Source organism: Bidens hawaiensis, unplaced genomic scaffold (assembly GCF_021521415.1).
Source record: "Bidens hawaiensis isolate Kalapana, Puna unplaced genomic scaffold, B.hawaiensis_p1.1 tig00017140_1, whole genome shotgun sequence".
NCBI lineage: Eukaryota > Viridiplantae > Streptophyta > Magnoliopsida > Asterales > Asteraceae > Bidens > Bidens hawaiensis.
In genome coordinates this window covers 432,558-456,096 of record NW_027492587.1, presented here as the reverse complement: position 1 = coordinate 456,096, position 23,539 = coordinate 432,558, and the positions used below count along the sequence as shown (strand labels likewise).

The 23,539-nt window shown below is 34.4% G+C and overlaps 3 pseudogenes across 2 annotated transcripts; 1 reads left to right on the top strand and 2 right to left on the bottom strand.

The window, feature by feature from the left end:
* Positions 1-706: 706 nt before the first annotated feature.
* LOC143553050 (ultraviolet-B receptor UVR8-like) lies at positions 707-5,869 on the top strand (annotated as a pseudogene). The gene is made up of 6 exons (XR_013138764.1): positions 707-1,206; positions 1,610-1,819; positions 1,918-2,028; positions 4,544-4,912; positions 4,992-5,099; positions 5,540-5,869. The product of XR_013138764.1 is annotated as an ultraviolet-B receptor UVR8-like (transcript).
* Positions 5,870-6,141: 272 nt separating this feature from the next.
* On the bottom strand, positions 6,142-13,245 carry LOC143553049 (exocyst complex component SEC5A-like; annotated as a pseudogene).
* A 5,597-nt stretch (positions 13,246-18,842) lies between these two features.
* On the bottom strand, positions 18,843-22,245 carry LOC143553060 (beta-glucosidase 16-like; annotated as a pseudogene). The gene is made up of 12 exons (XR_013138767.1): positions 22,004-22,245; positions 21,868-21,934; positions 21,726-21,784; positions 21,571-21,644; positions 21,402-21,478; positions 21,236-21,323; positions 20,901-21,153; positions 20,702-20,817; positions 20,370-20,622; positions 20,172-20,292; positions 19,969-20,086; positions 18,843-19,062 (listed from the first exon to the last, which is right to left on the bottom strand). The product of XR_013138767.1 is annotated as a beta-glucosidase 16-like (transcript).
* Between the last annotated feature and the right edge of the window lie 1,294 nt (positions 22,246-23,539).

Below are 23,539 nucleotides of genomic sequence, written 5' to 3'. Positions count from 1 at the left end.
ATAATAATTAAATATAATGAAAGTTGAAGTAAATTAATTAATTTTAGATGAATAAATAAACAAACAAACCATCCTCATGAATCAGACCAATAGATGTATAATAATTTTTCTATAATCAGAGTGATTTACACTCAACGTTTTAAAAACTGGTTTTTTACTCGTACCATATTTGGTTTAAAATGGTACAACCGGTTAAGCCGGGATGTACCCGGAGGTTCAAATGGGTTGAATAATTTACCCTGTAATACCTAAAAAATAACTTAAAAAAGTAAACATCACACATGAAAAATGATCGAGTCAAATAGGGAGTTTGCACTTTGTATACGAAATTAATCAATTACAAAAGACGTAAAGAAACCAACCTTACATTTGCAGGATACAAAATTAGTTGATAACGAATCGTCACTTACTGTGTTTATTCGTTTCAAATTTATCCGGTAGGTTAAAAGTCATTTTTAAAAAATATGAACCACAAAAGAATATCAAAAACCTTTTGAGTTTGAAACCGGTATTAAAAAAAACCCGACGTTATGATGTTTTAGCAAACTGCCCAAAAATTCCATGAGATACGTACTGGTTATTAAAACACTAGTTACACTCACTTTCATCTTATAAACATTTACCTATTACACATTAACACGTAGTAGTATTTAAAATTAAAACAACCAACAAAACCGCCTATGGAGTTTGGTTTGGTAGTCTACCGACCCCACTTTCCACATATTATTTTACGTCACACCCCTCCACGTGGACACGACGGAATAGTTTAGTCTGCCGATTTCCACCAATCCCATCAAGCCGGCAGCCATTAATAAACCTCCACACTCCCATCAATTTCACCCACAATTCGAACCAATTATCATGGAGAATCCATTAACACCAACTACAATTAACGACTTACCCTCACACTTGATCCTTGAAATATTAACATCCGGTGGTCGATTGGACGGTGCGGATCTCGTGTGTCTGGAGCTAACCAATTCCACATTATTTCGAACCACCCATGAACCGGTTTTTCAAAAGTCAAAGTCTTTGGTTGACTCCGCGGCTTTCCATCTTTGCAACTCACACCCTGTTTACAGTTCCTTAAACCACAGAGCTCAACAACAGCTTTTGACTCGGTGTAGTCATAATTGGAAACGGGTTTTAAGATTCTTGCAGTCAGTCCACCAGTCTTCAGATATGGTTCAAACCAATCCAGGCAATGTATGTATTGTTTCAGGTTTTGTTTTTCATTTTGGTGTCTAATTTATTGAGGCCGATTTTCATAACCGAGTACACGGAAATTGGTTAAACCGCTTGTTATTAGGGTCGGGTATCGGTTACACCTTCAAACATAAAAAATAACATGAGGGTTATGTTTTTGTCTTGTAATATTAATTTTGTAGTGTAAACCAAAATTTTTTATAAGTAACAAATGTCCAAACTAAAATTATCCGACCCGACGAGCACGATAACCGAACTACCCAAACCTGACGAATCGATTGTGATTCAGATCGGTTTTTAGATACAATATGATACACAAAAACCCGAATAACCTGACCCAAATAATAAACATGATTAACGTACCTAGTCTAATTGGTTGTTAATTTTGCATGATTGGTTGAAGATGCAAGTTAAAAGTGGAAGGTATCACACATTACTAGTTAAAGATTCAATTGTTTACTCATGTGGTTCGAGTTTATGTGGTGTTCTTGGTCACGGTCCCAACACAACACAACGTGTAGCGTTTACTCCGATTAAGTTCCCATCTCGTGCGCGTGTGACACATGTTTCAGCCTCACATAATCATGCTGCTTTTGTCACTCAGTTAGGAGAGGTTTGATGGTTTTTGATTATTATTATTATTATTAGAATTGTGTTATTGTGAACTTATGAAACATAAGAATTTTGATTTTTGGTTATGAATGTGTATAGGTTTTCACGTGTGGGGATAATTCGTCTTTCTGTTGTGGACATAGTGATACGAAGCGGCCAATATTCAAGCCTAGGCTTGTTGAAGCATTAAAAGAAGTCCCTTGCAAACAGGTATATAATCAACATGTACAATAATTGTTATATGGCTTAGCATTATAGAAAGAATCCCTATATTTTGTTATGTTTTATGTCACACCCCGACCAAAGGCGGCGGAACATGCCGGGGTGCAACGTGATTGGACAAATACACAAGACACTATTAAAGTGACAATATTTAATCAACTCATTAATTTCATTCAATCACCAAAGTAACACATATTGTTCATACAAATAACATCAAAACATAAGAAATAGATATTGTTCATTCTTCTAATAACCTAGCGGTATCAAAATAGAATGACGTCTTCAAACTCCAACTCAAGTAATAATCAAACCTGTAACATGCATAAAATAACATTTGTCAACACGTATGTTGGTGAGCAATCTCATAGTTTTGAGTATATATAATATGAGTGAAATCCACAAACGTATATGAGACTATAAATAAAAGCATCAATCATGGTATATAAAACATATGTAAATGAGGATCCTTTCTAATCGGTAAGAATACCGACATACTTGGATAATGAGGCCCTATTCTACTAGCACAAGACTAAGTAGTTAGGGGAGCGTATGATCATACTTAATGAGGCTCAACAACAACATAAAAATAAACACTCGTGCAAGTAAAGCATATGAGACATATAACACACAATAGAGCAAGTATTCTAGCATCATATACCCTAAAGTTTGTGGTTTAAGAAATGAGTATAATATAAATCAATTTTGTTTGAATAAGTATGCATGTTACCCCCAAAAGATAAAAGTGAAAACGGGGGATGAAATGTACTCACGTTAACTAAGTAACTTGAAAGATTGATTCGTGAATAATCGGAGATCGGGTTTAACGAGCAAGACCTAGATTAAACGGGTCTTAAGTTAGTAGGTAGTCTTAGAAGGGTTTAAAATAAAATATGACAAGTAAAGTAAATAAATGAAGTTTATGGTTTAAAAGTGTAAATACTTGGGAAATTAAAGACATGTTTTAAAAAGTAAGTTTACTCGAAACCGGGTCTTGGTATTTCATTCATAATTATTACTCAACCTATGTTAAGTAACTTATGTGGGTTATAATGCACTAATGCAAGACCCTTTGGGTATATGAACACCAAAACAAGGTTTTAATCGAGTGTTCGGATTTGTTAACTTGGGTCTAGATAATTAACTAAACTCAAAGTTAACTTTCCAAAATGTTTTGAGGTAACTCAATAAAATCGAAAGACTTAACCAAGTATATAGTTCTATTATGAAGAACCTTAACGTCCGTTAAGTGTGTATTTGGTATCACCGGTCCAAGCTTGTTATAAGATCAAGTTGGATACCGACACACCAAGTAAGTTGATAAAATACTTAAAATTAGTTTAAAATACATTCTTGAAGAAAAGATGAGTTTCGATGGCCAAAAACACACTTGTGTGTCTTAGGCAAGTGAACTCGGTTTAGTTCGGTTTTGGTTCGGTCCTTGACTCGGAATGATACCGAGGATGGTTGCCACATACCCAAATACCATAGAACTATCAAAATGGTTTTAGAAGTTACAAGGTTCAAATCTTTCATAAACATGTTTATTTAACTATTTTAAACAAAACTAGTAAACAAAACTATTTAAAACAAAAGCTAGTAAACAAGAGTTCGGTCTTGGTTCGGTCTTGATTCGGGTCTAATCTCGGGATGAAACCGAGACTAGTGACTTCATACCCAACACCATGGAACTCTTTAAACATGAATTAAAACTAAACTACTTACAATATAAACAAAAGCATTAAAGGGAAATAGTATAAACAAGACTAGTAAACAAGAGTTTGGTCTAGATTCGGTCTTGATTCGGGTCTAATCTCGGGATAAAACCGAGACCAGTGACTTCATAACCAATACCATGAAACTCTTTAAACATGAATTAAAAGCTAAACTACTTACAATATGAACAAGACTAGGAAAGCATTAAAGGAAAATAGTATAAACAAGAACTACAAAGAGTTCTCCATGTAGCCTTGCCTTGTAGCATATCACCTCCCGAAGAAGATGAAAGCCGAAGGAAACAAGGGGTGCATATTATATATATGTTGTGCCACAAGATATGAATTAATAAGTAACAAACAAGAATTAAAGAAGGTTATTGCTTGATTATTAAGAACCTTAGAGGTTAGAGATATGAACTTTATTTGGGAGAGAAAGAAGATGAATGAGCAAAGAATAATGAAGAGGATGGGGTTGTTTATATAGGGAAGGAGTCAAACTTGTTTTCCTTGTTTTATATCAATTCTTGCATGTGTTTTTTTTTTTAAAAAAAAAAAGGTTTAAATAATACAATCTAGTAACAAATCCAAAAGGTAAGAGATGATTATGAAACATAAAAATCCAACATTTTATATTAGTGAAAGATTTGGTTTACAAATCGGGTCGGGTTTTGATACAAATACAAATACAAATACAAAAAAGGACCGAAAATGACGAATGTTACATTTTATGTATATGTTTGTTTACATGCAAAGTAGTATTTTTAATGCATAAACCATACATGTTTCAGGTTGCTACAGGGGTTAACTTTACCATGTTTCTAACAAAAGGCGGTCAAGTATACACCTGGGGGACCGGTGGGCACGGTCAACTAGGCCATGGTGACACCATGGACAGACCAACACCAAAACTTGTGGAACCACTTGTGACAGTCGGTCCGGTTGTACAAATTGCTGCTGGTCCAAGCTATGCACTTGCAGTCACCAGAGATGGAACCATTTACTAGTTTGGGTCTGGAACCCATTTATGTCTCGGTCATGGTGAGCCGCGAAATGAACCCAAACCTAGACCGGTGCAGTGGTTCAGGAGAAAAGGGGTTCATGTGGTCCGTGTGTCTGCTGGTGATGAACACGCGGTTGCACTTGATTCTAATGGATTGGTAAGTTTGAACCACGATTTTTAAAACACGGGCCATCGTGTTTTAATTTTGGATTTACCGTTTTATAACTGGATTTCAGGTTTACACATGGGGGAAGGGGTATTGTGGTGCACTTGGTCATGGTGATGAGATTGATAAAACGATCCCTGAGCTTGTTACGAGTCTCGATACTCACATTGCTGTTCAGGTTCGTAAATCGATGACTGTTTGTACTGTAATCACAAGGATTTATGAGATATTTTTGCAAAACGGGTACAGAGCGAAGCGGGCTGATTTAAAAATGGTCATTTTGGTTTGGGTCTGAACGAGTTTTGCAAAATGTGCACGGGCCAAAATGGGTTGTTCTAAAACTTGGTAATTTTTTTTTCGGGGATGAACGAGTTGTGCACAGATGGGTATGGTCGAAATGGTTTGTTATAGAAAAATGGTAAATTTGGTTCGCGTCATAACGGCCATTTTAAAAATGATCATTTCGGTTCGGGCGTCATAACGGGCCATTTTAAAAATGATCATTTTGGTTCGGGCCTGAATGGGTTTTGCACAAATGGGTATGAATCGAAACAGGTCGTTTAAAAAAATGATCAAATTTGGTTCGGATTAGAACATGTTTTATTGTTATGATTATAGGTTTGTGCAAGCAAGAGGAAGACATTCGTGTTGATGGATAATGGATGTTTATATGGATTTGGATGGACGGGTTTTGGGAGTCTAGGGTTTCCAGACCGAGGTTTATCTGAAAAAGTGTTGAAGCCGAGCATGCTTTATAGTCTAAAAGATCATCATATATCTCAAGTAAGCATAGGTTTATATCACTCGGTTGTAGTCACGAACCAAGGCCTAATATTTGGATTTGGAGACAATGAACGGGCACAACTCGGACATGATAAGTTGAGAAATTGTCTCAACCCAGTTGAAATCTTGGTTAATGAAGAAAGAAAGGCCATGAAACATTTGTAAAGTTTCATTTTGTCGTAAAAAGCGATTTCAAACATTTTATAAGTCCAAGGGGGTCCCAACCAAGTTTGTTTAATAGTTTCTTTAGTATCCTCCGTTCTTTTAAGTCCGTCTCGCACAACCAAGTTAATGATGTGTGCAACACAACTATGGTCCTGTATAAGCAGCGTGGTGAGTACAAATACTCCAGGAATTAGGTGAACATAAATGTAGATTTTGATATTGAATAACATAAAAATCGGGAGATATTATAGAGACAACTAAGATACAAAAATATCAATAACCTCATGTGTTATTTGTTTTATGCAAAAATCATCTCCATCTTTGTGCTGACCCGACACCTTGTGCGGCCATGAATAACCCACCAGAAGCATCCATTGACCCTCTAAACAAAGCGTACGCAACTTTGACTGATTCCGGAGCAAACTCTAATGGAAATGACTCCATAAAACATGCAGTGTTGATCCTAGTCCTCTCAAGCTCAGATTGTAGCAGCTCGGTGCTGCATACACCAACAATAAAAAACATTCTAATCATATGATTTTTCATGTTCATTATATATAGCATCATGGAATGTTATGCCATTTGATAAAAGTCAAACTATTAAGAGAGGTAAAAAACAGTTCTTACTATGAGGTCATCTGGTGATATAGCCCCCCCTTGTTTGTCATCATCATCACTTATCTGTGAGCAGCTCTCAGTGGCTTTCTCCAATAAAATCCCTTGTAATGACTTGAGAGATTCACCCGCACCAGTCGTGAAATACTGATTTAATATCGTTTCAAAGTATTCAAGCTGCGCGCGCACACACATACACACATTAATTATCATTTCTTCTACTGTGATACAATGTATAGCTCTATTTATCAATCAAGGAAATATAAATGACAGAACATAATGTCAACAAAATGAAATTACATAAAAATAAGGTTGATTCACCTCAAGCATGAGCTGGCAGTAACCATTTGCGTCCAATGACTTAAGGTTAGTGTCTTTATGTTCATGGAAAAGACTGAGTAGCGTGTCAATTAGACCTTCCACAAGAACCCCAAGGGTCTTATCAAGCAAGGGTTCACAGCCAGCAAACACCTTCAAACATTCATATGTAATTAGCCACAAAATAGGTCTTCAGGCTACATTTAACGGTAAAACAATACGAGTGATAGCATGTTAACATAGAAGAGAATATACCTCGGCATGGACAGTGACAAGAGTATGCATTAATTCCACAGCCGGGTCACGTACACCCTGCATGGCACATAACATAAATGAAGCATTCAATTGTTACTAGCTAGCTGTATAAGAATAACTAATAACTAATAAAGATTAAGGAAGCAAATATATGTTGCTCACTTTTACTGCAGGTGCTCCTCCCCATTGTAGTCCAGCATCTAACAAGTAGTTCGTAGCACCGCTTCTAACATAATGTGCCTATGATAACGTAACAACCACATATTATCAACCTACACCATGTCATGAGGCCTTCGCGATTACATTGCCGCCTTAAAGCTAATAGTACGGGTCAACACTAATTGTCCAGCCACATATCTATTTGGTTTCAGGTAGTTAGAAACAGCTTTTGTCAAGTATTCATGTTATTAAATATAATCAACTTTTAATATACAAAGATTTAGGAGGTTTCATGGATTAAAAACTTTTTGGTCGGTAAAACGTTTTTTAGAAGAAAGTAATTAAGCCATTCAAATCCAACCCAACCTTTGACATTTTACCTGACCCGCACATTTTGACACCTCTACCAAATTATATAGAACTCAATGCACTTAAAAGTTGCTAATTAATTAGATTCTGAGTTGAATCACACATGCACCAATAGTCATATACCTTTGCAAATGTATACTCTGAAAGGACTTTCTCTTCAGCAGCAGTAAAACACTCGGTCAGTTCTTCTTTGTCCTTATCATCATCATCTTCCCTTCCGCTGTAAGAACTAATGTATTTTAACTATATATCTATAAATATTGCACACGCGCGACACACACATGCACACCAACACAGGGCTTATTTACAAGATAAATCATTGCTAGGCTTTTGTTATAAATACACAAACTGTTATATAAATACACTAATTGTTATCAATATTTTTAAAATTCCTAAACTCCAAAACTTTTGTACTTGTTGTATTGAGGACTATGATTTCTTGTTATCGTTGGAGGATTGCTCTCTCATCGAAATGAAAGATATCTCTCCCACTCGTCTTCTTACAATATTTTGGTCAATTAGGTTTAAGTGGGAACTTGAATAACCAGGTTCGTATCACACATCTTGAAACAAAGAAAAAAAAGCTGTCAATTAATGATCAATGAAGGCCTATGATAAATTTATGATTAAGTGGATGAATTGGAATCTAATCATAATTTAACTTAGGAAAAATGTGTTATTATATGTGTGTATTATTAATTATGTAGCAAGGGTATTATTGTATTTATAACTTTAAACACTGTCATTTAGAGTTGGCCAGTATGCAGTTTGTTTAACGTCACCTAGTATGCGTTTAGTGTGAATCGGTGTGTCTATTCAATCACAACGAATACGTATTGTATATATATAGATCAATCTAGAACCCCTTGCAGATAACGATTATCATTGTTTCGGATTTGCAATACAATTTGTGTTTTATCTCAATCTTTTTCAGTTCTCACTTGTTCAATACAATCACCAAATGTTGCAGCTTCTTGATAAACCAATATTCATGTCTTAATTTTCTCTTAACGTTAACCATATTATAGTTCTAACAATTTTGAAAAAGAACCAAAATAGAGTGCCCATTGACATACCTGGACTTGAGACAAATATCTTTGTACTTATTGTACATTTCACTAAAAAGATCATCTTTGCAAAATCCAATGTTACTCAAAACCATCAACAGTTGTTGGTGCGGATCAGTAATACTTCCCGGGCGAAATAAATTTTCTTCATCATGAGAATAATATCCATTTTCAGCAGATGGATTGTTATTAATCTGACCAAGCTACCCTCCAATCTGCTCCATTTCGCCTGATACATACGGCAAGCATGTTAAGTAGTGACTGAAACTAATACAATTGAAAATATGTTCTTTTTTCATTCCATACCAGCAATACCAAGTAGACAGTTAAAAAATGAAATCTTAACAGATTCTTGAACTTCTTGAAGTAACATAACAGTATCTTCAGATGTAGCTTCATTTCTTAACGACTTAATCATTCTGGAAAAAAAAAGTTACCAAGAGACCTGATCATAAGTAAGCTCTCGACACGTATTAGAAGCTACATGAATACGATAAACAAGAAAAGTTGTCAAACGAAAAATTTTGTTTTATAAAACATAGAATCTTGACACGTATTAGAAATTACAATGTTTGGGTGAGCTTTTGACTACAAATCTACAATAATATATAGGATCTTACACTTCAATCCGATCCATTGCTGACACCATAACTTCGCGAAACTCTAATGGTAATGAAGAAATAGCATATGGGGATTTGTTCCTTTCTAAAACAGTTACTGGGACCCATGATTCATATTTTGATTTCTCATCAATTGAAGCCCTCATCCATGAACAAAGCTTTATTATATAAAGTTTTGTGCTCTCGAACAGAAGCGCCCGCAGTGCTTCAACTGGTGTCATCAAATGTTGTTAGCGTTAGTGCTTGAGTGTTTTTATCTCTAATGGATGACAAGGTGGAATAGCAAAAGTTGAAGTACCTGCGATTGTAGGTGCTGCTTCTTTTGCATCAAAAGTGTGACATGCTTTAGATATATCCATTAATGCATCAGTCATATATGGGCAAATAACATTTGACTCTTCAAGTTCAAGAAGTGTGCTTTGGACCTGAACATGTTTTGGTTGGTAAAAAGTGATTCATACATAATACAAATAGAAAACAATGATTTGCAGAAGGAACTTGTACCTTGGATTCATATGCTGATATAATATCATGTATCATTCCAGTCACAACTTCAAGAGAATGACCAAAATATCTTCCTTGTCCCTTTTCCTCACTTTTATTCTGTTTTCAAATGCTTACAACCTCTTAACTGGTTTCTTAAAAAAAGTTGCAATATTTATAATTTAGATTTGAAGCTTTTACCTTTCCAAATTTTCCACTTGAAACCAAAAGTGCGACTTTCCAGAAAGGTGGTATAAGTTGGATAATCACAGCTGTTAATCTTCGTATATACCTTCCTCTAAGTGCATCGAGTTCTTCCGCACCAGAATCAATTGGTTGTGAATGTAGCATACCGACATCCACCTACACAACAAAAAGCTTTAATATATTATTTCTCCAAAATTATTGGCAGTTGTTTGGAAATAGAAAAGGAAGTTAACTGATTCATGTAGGTCTTGCTGGATTTTCTTCCAATTTTCATCTAACATTGCTCTTTCCTGTAACTTATTTCGCAAGCTTTCCATCCTTGCTTCATGATCTAATGTGCACTTCTCAAGTGAACACTGAATCCTGTAGTTCTGATAATCAAAAGTTACTTAGATATTAGTCTATTGTCTTGTTAAAACAACTCAATTTCACATCGCCAATCATCGGTCCTCTCACCTGTATGCTGAAATATCGCCTTACAGGATCCGACTCGGGTTCCAGCTCCAACAAAAGCCTCACAGCATTCTCAAGCTACATAAAGTTGTAGTAATTATTCAAACCATGGAATAAAATAATAATATTATAATTTCTAAGTGCTTGGAAAAATCTTAAAAACATTTAGCATAAGATGACAGTAGAATTGATTAAATAGGATACATTAGTTGACCCGATTCTTACATCAAAATACATTGGCGTACAATTCTATTAGAATAAGTAGCTCGTGAAATCGTTTATCATCCAAAAACAGTTTTTTTTGTTAATAAAGTTAATGCATGAAACCCAAAAGAGTAATCCAAAAGGAAGGCTTACATTTGTTAGATCTATATGCGGATCTTCCATCCACTCGTAAAGCATGCCTTTAAAGTCAAGCATTACCTTCTCAACTTCCTCAATGACGCGTTTTAGTATTCCAGCCTGAAACTTATAAAATTAATCGGTCTGTTTGAAAATACTTGGTTTCCTGCCTTTGTAAAACAGTTATGTAGCTCAAAAGATGACAGTGAATATTATATTAAAGACTTGTTATTTTCCAAAAAAAAAAAAAAAAAAAAATAGAAGTTAAGGGATATGTACATGAGAAGGAAGAACAATTGAGTTTGCTTTCCTGTATTCTCTAACCGCCAAGTCATATTCCCCCTTACAAATATTTGCACGGATGGTACTTGGTAAATTGAATAAAGTGCGGAACCTCTGAAGCGTTCCTTGAACAGCCCTGACTTTCTCTGCTTGAGCCTTATTAAAAAAAGATCATCATTGATTTATTTATAATCATATATAAATAATGAATCTTTCATAACTTTAAGCCTAAACCAACCTGTCTTTCAAGTAGTGGTTCAAAAGCGCGGTTAGCCATTGAATTGATTCCTTGGATACAAGTATCTAAATGAGAGCTTCCACCTTCAGGATCATCTTCCATTCTTTTGAGTTTTGACTCAATATCTATATAATATATACATTAGAAGCTAACTTTTATCACCCTAAAAACATAACCTGAATCAACCCATTAAAAGTTTTTACCATCAATGGTGGTTTTGCAAGAGACAAAGCAGTCAAAATTTTCTTTGACCAGTTGTTTTCTCTGCTGAGTCCATCCTTTGAGGTCAGTTTTTAAAGCCACAGTGCCAGCCTCCAAGTCTGCTGCGCTAGTAAACTGGGTATGCGACTAATGAATAATACTGGATCAAACCTCTCCGAGAAAAACGTTAACCTCTCTGCAACAACCCGGTATTAGTATTAGGAGTACATAATTTTGACTAAAACTGCATGAAAATATTACTTCTCATAAATGTATACAAGATGACAAAAATGCAAAGTGATTCTACTTTCTATTGTTAAGTCAAAGGGTTCCAAATATTCTCAACACTAAGTTACATGTTAATTGTTTCCAATTTATGACTGTTTCTTAGAAGTCTTCCACTAATATAGGTGAACAAATCACAGCATATGATAAAAAACATATTTCTGTGCTTGAATCTGGGGATAATTATCTGTTTCACATCAATTTCTCATTCAAAGAAACACATCCAAATCAGGACCCTATAAACATATCAAGATTAGAATTCTTTAAGAAGATTTAATGAATATATATCTTTCGGTGTAATCTATAAATCTAAACAACAATGCCTGTTAACTTTATCCTTTTCTTTCTCTTCTTTCAACTTTTCAATAAAATATGGTGTTCGAGATTCTTGGTAGAGCTTATGCTTCACTTATTACAATATTACTAATGCTTCAAGATGTACCAAAAATGAAAAGCAAATGAAGATCCAATGAACTTTCATATGAAAATCTATTTCTTGGAGGATGAATACCTCTAAGGTCTGCATCCACTACTTCATTAGTGGAAGGATCAGTTGCCGAACGTTCAGTAATCAACCTCATTGTTCTGCTGCTTATAATTCTAGCAAAAAGAAAAAAGTTACATTAGTTAATAAAAGCATGAAATCAACATATCCTGTGCAGATAGACAATGTCAAGAACTATAATCCAAAAAAGATTGGGATAAATAAAATCCAATTCTGAAATACCATAGCAAAAAACAGGCATCTGCACAAACTAGGAATAATATTAAGGTAGAGAAATTTGCTCTACCCGAGTCCTAAAGGATCTATGCACTCCATGCCACGTGGCAAGGACTGTAAATTGTTGAGCCCCTGTGTTTTTTTCCTCTCTATTTTTTGAACCACAACTACTGGAGCCGGAACTGCTTTCGACTCCCTCATCGCACGCACCATTTGAGCAAGCTGCAACAAGACCATTTCCAAAAATAAACATTTACCCTAAAGAAAGAGAGACTTGAAATTAATTATAACTGTTAAGCATATATATATATATTTGAATTACATATGGTACCTCATTTTCATTTACTTGCTTCCATTTAGTAGGTTCTACCCCTTCGGGGAGTTTCTCAACTTCCCCCTTATTTGGTCCGGCCTTCGAATCAATAGCAGCATCTTCATCCCCGGATGATATGCTAAGCATTTCAACTTCTTCCTCCCCCTCCTCCTCTTCATCGGAGTCGTCAGATTCCTCCGCGGAAATCCTACGCTTGTTAGCCTTCTTACGGCTCTTTTTAGGTATTCCTTTCCCGAGCGTTTGCATGAAATTAACTACAGGTTTTTTTGCCTTAGACTTACGAGATTTACCTTTCACTCGTTTTGGTACCTCTTCCTCATCGTTGTCGCTCATTTTTGTTTCTTTTCAGAGTGGAACTTCTCAAATTCAACAAGGAAAACTCGACTTTTCAAATCTAGAGCTGCCTTGAATACAACATAACAGATTAATGGATGTCAAATAACAAAAACACCCAAAACCGAAATACATATACTCATAACATATAATATAACAGATTAATGAATTATCGATTAACGGATTACATTATAGATAAGCAGAGTTTATATTTCATATCACATATGACAGATTTCTTATCAAAACTCATATTAAACATCATGGAGTATTGCCAGAAAAATCTCCAGATTTTGTAGCGATTGTACAAAATCGAACGTTGAAATCAATTAATCGAATTGGATTCTCCCTTCTATTGTAATATTCTGATCACCAAGAACCAGATTTCTGAGATCAATCGCAGCTGTCCGTAGTAGGCGGTCATCACTATATGCAACAAAATTCTAACCTTCTTCTCTAAGTAGACTCACATATGTCAATCTTTGAGGAATCGTAATATGACTTAAGGCTTAATCTGATAATGATCATGTGACACCGGGAAAACTAATGTGAAACACGTACGTTACCTACATTTGAATAATAACCATTGAAAATTCCTCACCAATGTGGCCCATCGGTTACAAATGTCTAGATTTATTTTTTGGCTTTCAACTTTGTTTATTAACTTTGGTTCATTAGACTTTCGTCACAAAAGTTTTACGTATATACTTTTTGTCTCATTAGTTTTAGTTTCACATGCTTACTTTTTTGCCTTACAGCTCTCATTCTAGCCCCTTAACTTTGGTAATGAAACTTTTGCACTAAACTTTACTGTATCGAATCGTAACGAAACCGACCGACTTCCCGTTGCGTGCCGGCCGCAACACACAGGTAAAAATACTTGTTAAGAATTAAGAAGATAAAAGTGGGAGTGGAATGTAAAGATTTAATTACCTACGGCGGTGTTCTTGAGTTCGAAGGGAATGGAAGGAAAAGTGAAAGAGAATTTGTGTTAAAAAACTTTTACTTCCAAATCTCTCAAATTTAGAAGGATTTGGAATGAAGGAAATAAACATTTCCATCAAATTCTCTTCTTTTCTCTCCTTGATTCTTTCGATTAAAAGAGCTATGGAACTTTTTTCTTTGAAATCCTTAATAATTCTTTCTTTTCCTTCGCTAAATGAAACTGAAACTGGGGAACACAAGGTTCTTATTTTTGAAACGTACGCGAATTGTAAAAACTTACGACAGTTAGCGAGTACAACTTTAATCTCTTTCACATTACTTTCGAATTGAATTATGCAGAAAGAACATGACGACGCTGAAATTTTTGGCACAACATTCTTCATGTCTCACACTTATAACTTGCTCATGTCATAGCGGTACTCGAAACACCTTTTAGTGAAATACACATACAAGGGGTCTAAGAAACAACCTCCAGAAATGTTGATTGACTAACTAGTAATATAATGTTATAGAACTCAAAAATCAACAAGCATTATACCAATGCATTTCTTGAAGCTCTCGAAGAGCTATCACAGTTATGGGAGACGAATGTCCAACATATAACAACAGAACTAAAATTACCATAAAAACATAAGAATATATTCATAAGTTGTCTCCAACTGAGATACTTGTTGATACTATTTTAGGTGTTATTATCATATTATACCTAATAAATGTGTAATTCACTCCCTTATCTTATTTCATCTTTGAGCTCTTCATAATATATAAATTTACAACTTAGTAAAATAAAAAAAAATGATTTCAACCTAAATGTCGGGCTTCTATTATTCAAACAACGTAATACACAGATTTCTAACATAGTTTGTTGATATAAGATAATATACACGCATAAGTACACAAATCGGTTCAATGTATGTTTCTTTTTTCATCAGCCTATTTCCCTCACCAAAAATCATGGGTATATTATTAGATCAGAATTCTATAATCTACATATATATTAATTGTCGTATAAGAAATCTTTGTTTTCAACTTGTTTGATTACCTTATTTGAGAACAAAGATGCCACTATGGCAGATGAACACCAAGAGTATACAGCGGTCGTCGTTAAAACGCACGTAACGGTGCACAGTATGATCAATCTTCAAATCAGCATATCAAGATGGTTGTGCCACGTTGGGCTTGAAACGACACTTAACCGGAAAATAGGAGGACGATGGTAACTTGAGGTCGAAAGTCGCCAATTCCCAAATTTCCCGTTGAAGAATTCCACCATGTAATTTTAACTTTTGATTTGCATGCCTTATTTACTATTTATGGCTAAATGATTAATAATATAACACCTCATTTCAATAAACATCACATTTTAACCCCTATTTCTTTGGTTTTAACTTAACAGACAATATATTAACAAAATAACCTACACCTGAATACTAAAGTTTAATTTATAACCCAAAAAAAATGTAAAATATATTAATAGTAATTATTTTTATCGCCGCTAAAGTTTAATTTTTCTCACTTTTGCCACAACAATCTGTTTACTCTAATCAAAGAGTATCTTGGGTGTCACATTGCACGTTCCTAAGCATCCACAATATGTTTTTCCTGCCCATACCGTACGTAATAAATAAGTAATTATCCACTGCCGTTTGCCACATTTATGTAAGCCCAATCTAGTTTTACTAGCTTTTCTTATTTCACCTTCGCCTGTTCATGATACACACATACACAACTTGTGCAACTAGTTTTGGACGGGTGCTTTAATGTTTTAATAACATGATTATTTTTCTTGCATTCTAAAAAACATTATTTGAAAGAAAAAGATTCAAAATATGTGAAAATATAATAATATTAAAATATCTTAGAAAAAGTAAAGTACAGCATTCTTAAGACGGATTTTTAGAAAAATCAACAAATATAACAATTCTTGAAATTTCCTCCGTTGGAGCCATAATCTAATGTACCCAGCAAGGACCACTGCACTGTTCTTACCTCGTTAGAAAAGTGAAGTACATTGTGAAAACACATGTAATAAATAAGATATACCAGAGACAATAGATACTATTTCAGCCTCTTTCAGACGACAGAGAACTGCAAGAGGAAGAGGGTGATTCTTGTGAATTTTTGCATGTTACAGAATTAAATTACAATGGTAACGATATTATCTTTACAATCATAATCAACGCATTTTATAATTTTTTAAAATATAGAACTAAACAAATGAGGTAATTTGAGGGTCAGTGGAACCTGACTCAATCAGTTTCACTCGTATTAAAAGATCGTTACTTTTAACCAAAATCAGTTTTGAACCGTTGTTTATAAATAATAATTAAACTTATTATCATAAATGATTTACAAAATGACATACAAGGATGAAAGAAGTGTCTAATATTATAACATGTAAACTTGTCAAATCTAAATGTGCTTTTTGTATGATTTATTATCACTTCTATACCAAAATATTACTGCAATTCACTTCAGCAACAACACTACACCAAAATGATGTCATTATCCTTATATACTTTTCAAACATCCAATGACTTCTACGAGCTCTACAATAAATGTACAATAAAGGTACCAGGTGGAGCACCATGAAGGTATTTTATTAGAGATGCAATTGTTGTATTGGTCTCAAATGGACAATTAGTTTTCCTTTCAAAACATCTCCTTATTAACAGATCTTTCATTGGCCTCACCACTCTGGTATTCCTGTAGTTGACCAAAAACAATCTCATATAAGATAACATAAACCATCTTATAACAGATGCTATATTTGCTATTATCCACTTCACAATTTTTAATATAGGAAGAATACGGTGAAAGAAAATAAACTGACTTACAATCTCATGTACAGAATTCACAAAAATCAGGTAACAAAATAAAATAACGATAAACTAACTCAACACCAATAGACATAGCTGAACCGAACAATTTATCGATGGTTTGGTTAAGCATAAAACGTATCAGAATACAAAAAAATTTAAGCAAGATGTTTTTGTTAACTTTGACATGTGGCGTGTACCTGGTAGGAACACATTTTTATCAAACTTCCTAGTTCTCATATTTATAGCTCTCCTGCAAATCTTGTTTCGTCTTGATTTGCTTCAGTGTGTTCTCTTCCTATTTGAACAAAATAAACGTTAAATGTGAATGTATGAATCTAGCCTGAGATAAAATCAAACACTACAAATAAAGTAATACATGTTTTCCATCGATCTTACTGCAACAACAAACTTTAAAACATAAATATGAAGAAACCTAGAAGACAGGACACAAATTAAAGCACAAACATTGTGTACCTATAAATAAGATAACATAATACATATAGAAAAACCTTTCAATGGGGATTCAAATTATGAAAAGTGAAAGAATTTATGGTTAAAGGAACTAATATATAGGAAAATATTCTACTACAATGAGTTGGGTTAATGATTCTCAACTGTGTAATTTCTCAATTGATGTGAACTGGATTGCCACAAGAACGTAAATTACCTATATGAGAGCAGTTGCAATGGCTGAAGATCAGGGATTTCATACCTTTAATTGTAAGTAAAACTCAAAATTAGGGCAAAATTTAATGAAATCTGAAACGCAAATTAATAACTAAAATAATACTCACAAATTCTTTCACCCGACAACTTTTGTGAGCGACGGAGAGTGACGACGATGCCAGGGTAGGAACAAAAGATTGATTGTTGGCATATATAGTTTAAGCTGGTGGTCTTGATTCCAAAGCAATCAGCTTATTGCCTTATTGAATCGCAGAGATAAAACCCCTTTTTTCCAATCCTGGAACTCACATACATAGATAATGAGAAGAACTGAATGAGAGACGAAAAGGATGCCATAAGTTTTGAATGGTGGTGATATATGTAGGTGTTCGTAGCAACTGATCACCGGTTGTCAGCGAAGAAGGAGGAGGACGTGTGAATGGAAACAACTGCTAGTGGCAAACTGCCCTGGGTAAGACTTTATATATATGGTCATGCAAAATTTAAGTTCCACTCAAGGGGAATAATATATTATATAATTAAACAATTTTTCTATATTATTATTTTCCCTTATTCTACTCGTGTAATACAATTGGCATTCTAAGAATATTTTTATCTATATTTTCATTTATTTACGCACATGAGTTACTATAGTGAATGCGGGGTACCACAAAGAACCAAACTGATACCAACCGAGTTTCCATTGTATTCCTGCGACGAGTTGATTGCAATTAGTTAAAGGGGTCTCTTCACCTTCTCGCAAGGAGCCCTTAGGCAGCAGGTGAAGTCAAAGGCCTATCAAGAAACTAGAAGAATTCATTGAGATAAGGTCGAAGCATGATAATCAAGGATACCTACGAAAGTGGTCAAAACCTATGATATGGACAACGAGTGCATACACAGAGAAAATGCAACGTTTTGATGGTCGTCTTGTTACTCTTTTTCTTAATGGTGGATTAAAGATTTAAAATGTAAAATAATTTAATATAGAAAGGGATGCTAAATATAAATGTCATGGCTAAAATCTGGTTACTAACTCTAGGAGGATTGCCAGCTCAATGTTTGGGACTATGGAGCTTGGATAAAGCTTTAAGCATGAGTGAGACCACCTATACAGGTATAATGTTAAGTAATGGTAACTTGAAACACTTTATAAATAATCGGGTAAATATATTCAACCTTTAGTTCATTTGATTGATACCATACATTGTGTTTATTGTTCTCATACTTTTGCTACATTAACCACAAGTATGCTATTAATTCAGTAAGAGGTAAGTAGTGATTTGCGACTTCTGTTTGATGAAGGATCAACTAGGCTGTTGTTTTTCAAGAAATCTTGGTACCATTTTGCTGACAATTTGGGTATCCTGTCAAATGTTTTGCGGTCTACATAGTGTAATCCGAATCTAACATTGTACTCGTAATTCCATTCGTAGTTGTCCATCAATGACTATTCAAAGTAAAATTCAATCCCCTTTATCCTTTCATGTTTAATTAATGTCATGCATTTACTGAAATCACACTAACATTTTCGAGATTTAGGTAGTGTTTGTAATGTGGTAATGAGAGAAGGAATGGAATAGCCCATTCAAAGGAATGAAATTAGTATGTTTGGTTGAAGAATGGAAAGAAGTCATCCATTACAAAAGTAATGTCATTCCTTCTATTTCATTCCTCCCACACCCCCTTCTTTCATTTTGATTCCATGCTATTCTATTTTTGGTTTCTCCATTTTGACTCATCTATTTTAGCAATTATTGTCAATTCATTATAATTTTCTTGTAAAACCCAAAAAGTATATGATTAAACTACACAATCCATTTCGAAGTTGTGATTTTCTATCATCTAAACAAGGAATTGACTAAAATCAAAAGTTTGAATAATTTTAAATTTATTTTAGTTCAGGACTTTGAATTAATTTAAAATTTTATTAGTTAAATATATATATATATATAAATTTATTTTATAAATTATTTTAGTTCATGATACAAATTTATTATAAATTACAATTGGAAAATGTTGTGAAAATTGGTAGAAAATGTATTTTGAAACGGAGTATTTTTGTCATTTAAAAAAAAATATTTCAAATTTTCATTGTTTCCATATATCAAACAACACATAGAAATGATTCATTTAAATCCCACGTGGTAACCAAACATGACAATAAAATTGTAATAATTTATTCTATTCTCTCCTCCATTCCATTCCCTACTTCATTTCATTCCCCCTTCATTCCATTACCCCGTACCGAACAGACCCAATGCCGACCTTATGTTGTTTCTAAATAAAGTCAATTTAATAAAAAGGTCATTTTTGCTGACCTTTTAGCTTAACGTCAATTTCTACAAAAAAGAAAAAAAAAGTTTGTTAGACTTGTCAAAGTATACCAACCTTACCTTATGGCTTCAGCTAAAGCAGCAAGATATTTCTGATGGAATTCAATTCGCTTGAAATCGTTCTCAATATCTTCAACTTGTACATCCCGAATATTTGGTGATGAATAACCTGAAAGAAAAATCATTGATATAGTAATATGGATTACAATATTACATACTTAACATTAACATGTGTTGATTGTGAGAAAACTAACCATTTTCAGTGATAAACATCAGTGTGTTATTATACCTAGTTTTCATATAATTAACAATCTCTTCCATGCCTCTGGGGACCACAAAAAATCTTGCCATTGATGTTTGTGAAATTTAAAATCACTCAACTTTATACTAATTGAAATAAGAAAAAACAAACATAAGCATCACATGAACTTGCAAAAGAATCAGTATCGTACAGGATCACCAATTGGCACACCATTACGCTCTCCGATAATTTCCACAAAACCCTTGATTGCGCGATTAGCAGTGTCTGTGCAGCTAGAATTAGTACAGTCTTTAGCATATAAAGCCGAATAATGATTGATCCCAATGAAATCAATACTATTCTTCATGAATTCCTTTTCCTCTTGGGAGAATGTTGGCAATTCATTTCCATGATATTTACGCATTTCTTGAGGGTAGTCGCCAAATATCGGCGGATCAAACGACCTGTTTGGATTGAAAATATTGGAACTTTTTCATTCTTTTTGTTAAAAAAGATATATTTAGGCATATTTAAGAATACTACCAACCAACATTGAAGAGCATGGCTCTTTCTGCAGCCTTTTGATCTAAATAACTGTCTGTAAGTGGCTCAAACATGAAACAATTTGCAACTAGTCCTACCAATCCACCTTGTGTTGGCTGCAAGAACAAGTATAGAGATTATGCTTCTAATTTATAAAAATAATACTTTATGAAATAAGAAGTAAACGATTATAACTTGCCTGAAAGTTGTCATGATATAACTTTGCAGCCTTGCCATGGGCCAATAACATGTTGTGCATAGCGTAAAGAGGCTCAACATCATAATTGCCTGCTAGACAGTTGCCAAAAGGTTGCGAACAATGGTTCGGTGGAAAAGACCCTCTTTCATAAGCCATCTCTGCAAGCACGTTTGGTTCATTGATAGTGATCCAATATTTCACGCGGTCTCCAAAGCTTTTGAAACAGGTTTCTGCAAAATGTATATAATCGTCCCTGCAAGAAAGGTGTTATATATTAATAACCCAGCCACGAAAAATCAGTAGATTTTGAAGGTTATATAGACATTTAAACATACTGCATTTGTGGGTCAAGCCAAGATCCATATCTCTCTTCGAGTTCTTGAGGCAAATCATTATGGTGAATTGTCACAAAAGGCTCGATTCCTGTGCAACTTCACCTTATTAATCAAGAAACCAGAGCAGATTTTTTTTTCCGTTTAAATGAAATAAGTTTTTTTTAACCTTAAAGTATAAGATTATCAATGATCTTATTGTAGAACATGACTCCCAGAGGATTAACTTCACCAAATCTCCCGTCTACAAGAAGTATTACAAATGCAATATAATTTAATATATTTATATTCTAAACAAATGAATTATGAATAAAGGCATTAATATTAGAAAGTTTACTTGTAGAATTCTAGTCCAAGATATCGAAAAGCGATATGCTTTCAATCCAAGAGAATGCATCATATCAATGTCTTGCTGTATAAAAACCAAGATCAAATAATTAAAAAAAAACTGTTTGTGATTAATAACAATGCAGAGCAAGTATAAGAATGATACCATAAACAGATGGTAGTGATCATCTGCAACATCTCCATTCTCACCATCTTCTGAACATCCTAATAACAACGGCAGCCGTCTTACCAGCATTCGTTCGATTTACAAATTAATAAAACCAGACAACAATAAACACGACACTAACCTTTCGAATGACAATATTCATCCCAGTTGCTGAGAGACTTTCCATCTTCAAGATATGCGCCTTCAGTCTGCAAAACAATTGCATGTTTTTTAGATGAAAATGGATATAAAGCTGAGAAGGAGTCAATTTATAATACTTGATAAGCAGAAGTGGCTGCTCCGAAAAGAAACCCGGGTGGAAAATCGGATCTTTTGATCGGGCCTTGTTGAATTAATCTTGACTCTTGGCCATTGATGGAAGCCTCAACAATCCAAGAACAAGCAAAAAAGACAAAAAGAAGATAAACTGCTACTGAATTTAATCCCATTCCTTAAAACTTGCTCTGTTAGTTTATCTATTTCAAGAGATTTGAATAAAATCCAGGTGAAAATCAGAACTGATATAAGCAACATAATGCCGCTCAATCCATCACTTACATATAGATTCTATCATTTTTTTATATTTATCCTTTCAATATTTTACGATTTTATTTTTTCTTATATAAGATACGATGAAGATTTGATGCGTACGTGATACATTATTATATATTGCCTCTTAAAATTGCTTACATGATAGCAATCAGTGAAATAAAATATTGAGAGTAGAGCTCAAAGATTTAATTAATAAAAAGAAAAAAGAAGCTATTGGATTGCAAAATAAAGTAGCCCGCTTCTCACTACTTAATAAGGCAATTTCTCGCGTTCGCTAAGAGCATTCACTGTTGGAGTTAATTCCCGAACCGAGCTATAATATATATAGAAAAGTGAACTGGTTGCTTGAAGCGGACCGAAGTTATACCGATCGTATAGACTTCCCGAGATGATACTAATACTAGCTCCAAGATCCAAAAGTGCTCGTGTCATTTTAAAATCACCCACTTGAATGGGTATAATGGGCGTTCCCGGATCTTAAAGCTTGGATGGAAGAACACCCGAAATGATTACACTCACATTATCGGTAAAATCAATCTGTTTAGGAATCTTATGACTCCTCTTTTGTGTGCACAATTCTTTCAACTACTTCGCATAGGCGGGAATCTGTTTTATGGCATCTAGAAGGGGAATATTATTTTTAGCTTGTTTAAACGTTTCCCACATTTCTTCTTGTTGTGGGTCTCTTTTGCCATCTTCGCTTTAGATGGCGCCAACAATGCATCGGGATAGGGGACGGTTTTCACCTTTCCCTTGTCCTTAGGATTGTTGGTGTCATCTATCGGGACCGGTTTATTAATATTATTTTCACTTTTGTTAGGTTCAGTTAAATTAACTGGTTCCGGCTCGTCATCACTAACGAGAGTTTCATCAATTTCTTCCACCACCCCATCAACCAATGGTAGTGGAACCCCAATTTTAATATCATATTTTTTTCCATTTCTTAAAATACTTACCTTGTTAACGTGCTTATTCGAACTCGAGCTATAGTGGTTCGGGTTGACTGTAGTATCACTCGGGTGTTGACTTACACTCTTTTGCAACTTTGCCATATCCGCTGTGAGCTGACCAATCTGTTTTGACATTGCCACCACCGATTTATCCCGTAACTCAAACTGTTTCTTAGTGTCAATCTGATTATCCGTCACGATCTTCAGCAACGCATCCAACTTCGAGTGCACATACTCGTCTGAAGTTCCCGAGGACCCCTTCTGCTGGCCGGTCCTGATTCTGATTACCCGATGAATTACTACCTCGGTTAC